A 4691-nucleotide genomic window follows, 5' to 3' on the forward strand; every position below is an offset into this window, starting at 1 on the left:
CTATTAGTGAGTTCAAAAAAATGATCAGAAATGACACGTAGCTAAAAAGCGACACATAGATAGCACACGTAGGCAATGCGGATGACGTGGCATCCAACTCATAACATTGTATTAGCGGCTATACTCGGCTAGAAATAACCTCTTAGATCAAATCCTTCCGACTATGACTATTTTATGAAAGCAAATTACGACGTTTTCAACTTAGATCGGTAATTTTTTTGTACTTTTGAACCCCCAAAATAGCTAACGACCATGTAGTGCAAAATCGTCATAGAATCATGACGATTTTCCCGAGGGTCATTGCCAGAAGGTCACAAGTCAACACATTTCTTGTAGTGTTGGACTCATACATGGGCTGCGAATCCGGAACTTGCGAAGGGATCTGAGAGTCCCCAACGCAGACAAGCGCCTGGCTAAAGTCATCGCAGAAAGAGTCCTACAGACATCGTAGTACAACCTAAATCAGACAAGCAGTTCATTGCAACTGTGAATAGCACAAACCGTACCAACAATCATCCAAAATCAGACTAGCAGTTCATTGCAACGATGAATAACACAAACCCTTGCAAGATCATGGCAGGTGAGCACATTTTAGACTAACCCCTGCCACAAGAACAAGCCCTAGGCAAGATCATGGCAGTAGCATACGGAAATGTCGAATCCTAGCTAGATCATGATAGTTCACTACAATTCGAACTAACCCCTGCTACAAGACCAAACCCTAAGCAAGATCTGACTACTCCTAACCTAGATCTAAACATCACCGCGGTACGGGGATAAGGGATGGCTTACAGTCATGGCCGGAGGTGAAGATGCGCTGGACCAGGAAGTAGCCCAGATGTAGTCGCCGCCACCGCCGCTGCAACCGTCACCGACCGGAGATGCATGCGCCTCTTACCTGGTTGCCGATGGGAGGAGGAGCTCGAAATTTGGGGGGGGGGGGGGCAGTGGAGGAGGGGGTAGAAATAGGCCATGGCGAGCGTCGGGAGGTGACAGAATCCTTCCCGCCCCCCTTTTTGCTTTTTGCCGATGCGCGCCGCAGCTCCCATCATCTCCATTCTCGTCTCCACCCGTGCGCCGAAGATTCCACTTTGCATCAGCGGGCGTGGAGATTTGCCTTCACCGCTGGAAACTGCCGAACCGGGCGTTCCTCTAGGGCCTCGCCCGACACTGCTTTGAGAAGCGGTTGCTACAACAACGCGGCTCGGCCCAGGCAACCAAACAGAGAGAAAATTGCTGGCCCGATGCGAGCCAAGGAGGATGCAGCCTATCAAACGCGCCCTAAGGCCTCGTTTATTTGTCCCAACCCGGGCGGGGGGGGGGGGGGGGGGGGGGTGCGGATCGAAATCCCCGTGTTTTAACCGGGATCACACCCACGTGTGTTTAATCCCGGCATTCTCTTAAGACGTGTTCGGTTAAACCCTCCCGGGATTCGACGACGCCCAATTTCGCCCCAATCCCCTTCATTTCGCAGGGAAAAAAATACACGACTCTCATCCCGTGGATCAGATCCCGAATCGGTACGAGACCGCAAGTGACCTATGCCTCTCCCGCGATCTGGACGGGCCGGCGGCGCGGCGGCGCGGCGGCAGGGGCGGATGGACAGCGGCGGCGCAGCCAGCCGAGCAGATCAAGGACACGCTCCCTCCCTCCTCCCTCTCCAATCGGCGGTAGAGAGACCAGCCGAGCGGCGCGGGATAGACCCGGAAACCCCACCTCCGTCCGAGCTCGGCGTCGCCCTTGAGACGTCATCTCTGGCGCCCTCTCTATCTCCGGATGCTTCGCACTGGTATGCCCCTACTCTTCTTCCTCCTCTTGACTGTCGACGATTTCTAGGGTTCTTGGCAACACCCGACGATCTCTGTTGTTGATGCGTTGGCAGTAGCAGCTTTGTGGGCTCGAACGGTTGGGCAGTTGCGGCATACTAACTCTTTTTCCTGTAAGCTAGCACCTGGAACCTCAATTGCTAAGTGACAGCATGATTAGTGACCGTATTGGAAGCTGGTTGTGTGCTATATATTCTTGGCTGTGTAGCAGGTGCATCCACTAACAAGACTTACGAACCGAACTCAAGAGTTCAGCATAGTACACGTATTGTATCCTGCTTCTTTGTAGACTGATTGATGCCGATTGTTCTCACATGATTACAAGTACTAGCAGTAGCTTAGGCCGCTCCCTTTGAGATCAGTTTCTAAAACAGTTTCCAAAGTATGATTGGAACATGGGTGCTAAACTTACAGTTTCATACAACTTGCTAATACACAAGCTAAAATTGTTTTATTACTAGAGCACAACGCTTGAGCAATATTGGGGAAACTAGTGGAGTGGTTGGTGCATTATTTGGTAACTCAGCTCTAGGCTTTGTATAGTCCAACCGGTAATAAAGATGGAGTTCTGGTAATGAATTTCAATAGTTAGCGAATCTTGGACTAGTGACACAATTTTGTGTAGCGTAAATTTGAGATAGAATAAGAGTGACACGATTTTGGACTAGCGAGTGAATCTTGTATGTGTTCTTATAGGTTTAGCTACACTTATGTATAACTGTGAGGCTGCTGTCAGAAGTTTGTATGCATAGCTCTGAAAAATGCACTGACAACGTATTATTGGTAATATCCTACTGCTTGCATAGCTATCTGCCATGGGTTTTCTCTGTAGATTTCTTTGATGAGATATTCTTGAAGTAGCATCGGTATTTGGTGATGCCTTGTTCTTTTCTCAGTTTCTTCAGAAGTGTTAGAGGGGATCAGGCCTTTTAGTTCATATAAAATATAAGACTTGTTTTCTGTTGAAAACATAATCTTACTAGGGCCTTTGCATATTACTAATATCACTTGTTGAGTTTTCTGGATTGAAGAAGTAACCTGAGAATTATTCCGTCATTAGTTTCTTTATACAAGTAAAGTCAGTTAAATTATCTTGCGAAAATAGAGCATAGTGTGCATTCAAATGTATCGTATCCTGCTATTTTACATATGACAGTTTCCAGGTAGTTTTTTTTTTTTGCGACAAAGTTTCCAGGTAGTTTCAGTCATATATTATGCAATTCTGGATGTCATATTACTACACGAACGAGGACCTAGCATGCCCATGTTTCTTTAGTTTTTGATTGCTAGTGGCCGCAGAGTATATCAGCAAGAGGCCCAAAGGATGGTCCTTTTTGTAGTGACACAGAAACATGCAAAAAAAAGTTAATACTCCAGTGATTGTTTTGTACAAGTATGAGTGTGTAACCTTGTTTGCTGGTAATCATTCTATCTGTATCATAGATATGTCAAATGATCAAACTTTTTACCTTGTTTTGTCTGCCCATCAGTTTATTTATAATAGTTGTAAGATACGTAAATCTGAAGCACCTTATTATTTCTTAAATACAGGAGAAAGACATGACATGATGAAGCTTTTTTAGATCTTGTCGTCTGTCACAATTTTCCTTCGATGTCCAGCTTATATGATGGGAGATCAAGGATGAACCGACTAATGTTTGATCAGATGTCTAGCAAGTTATTTTGATCTGGCTATTCTATGCTGCGTTTTGCTATTTAGCCGTGAATATATGTCAATATGTGGTGTAATATTGGCAAAAAGACTGCTAAACTGATGTTTGGTTCAGCCATGTAGTACAAGCTAGCTTGGTTTAGTCATGTTGCTACTTGTACTTTCATCTAAACGTGGCGGTGCACTATCGCCGAGCTGCGAATTGTGTGGCGATTGGGGTGCAGGACCTGAATGATGAACTCGTGTCAGCGTACTCTTTGGGAAGCACCGTCAGTCAGCATACTCTTTGAAAATTAGATGCTAAAAAAAAGAGAGGAATGAGGAGCTGAGTTGCCAAATCATCCTTCCAGTTGTGAAGAGTTCAAGGACCTCGTGGATCAGAGAACTTGATGCATCATGCTTCAAACTGAACAAAGTGATATTTATGTTTGTGTTATTGTAATAAGCTGATGACTCTCTTTCAGAGCACTTGATGTGTATTTTGTTTGAGATAACAATTTTACTGAAATCAAGTTTTCATTGTCACCGAAAATTGATTCAAAGTTGCTATGAAGTACTTATAATCTGCTGTGTGCACTAACGAGCTGATGCTGCTTGTCCATTGCCGCTGCCTAACTGCATGTGCTGCTGCTAGGCGCTGTGTGTGTGCTCCAGCGGGATTAACCGAATGAGCAGTAGGGACCAGAATCCGGCAGGGGGAGGGTTGGTGGGATTGGGGTGACATGATGGGATCACCCGAATACACGGGTGTTTACTCCCTGCGCGGATTGATCCCGCAGGAACCGAACGAGGCCTAATTGTATATCACTGTGTGCAGTGCGCTGAATGTACTCGTACAATCTTTTAGCTGAACGTGAAATACCTAAAGGCGGCACACCACATTTCGCAGAAAAATCACTCGCGTTACTTAAGACCAGCCCTCCATCACGTTGGCGTCCTTCGCCGGACGGCTGGGCTGAGGCCGCCGGGATGGGCGCGCAGCGCTCACCGAGCGCGACGCCGTCGAGGACCTCCCGAGGCGCGTCGAGCAGCTCGAGTCCGCTTGTGCTCGCAGTCTCCTGCGTCAGCCACGCCGGGGACGAGAAGTTTCTTTGCTGCATATTGTCGTGTGCAGCTGTGTCACCATTTATTTTGGAGTTCAGTGATCCTGACAAGTGAATTCCATGCCACATATATCAGTCGCAGTTACCAGC

General features: G+C 46.7%; 1 long non-coding RNA gene across 1 annotated transcript; it reads left to right on the forward strand.

Annotated features, from left to right (window-relative positions):
• The first annotated feature begins 1395 nt into the window (after positions 1-1395).
• LOC127332915 (uncharacterized) lies at positions 1396-4030 on the forward strand. Its single transcript, XR_007870765.2, has 2 exons — positions 1396-1789; positions 3378-4030. It is a non-coding gene; the product is annotated as an uncharacterized lncRNA (long non-coding RNA).
• The last annotated feature ends 661 nt before the right edge of the window (positions 4031-4691 follow it).

Source organism: Lolium perenne, chromosome 2 (genome assembly GCF_019359855.2).
Source record: "Lolium perenne isolate Kyuss_39 chromosome 2, Kyuss_2.0, whole genome shotgun sequence".
NCBI classification, from domain to species: Eukaryota; Viridiplantae; Streptophyta; class Magnoliopsida; order Poales; family Poaceae; genus Lolium; species Lolium perenne.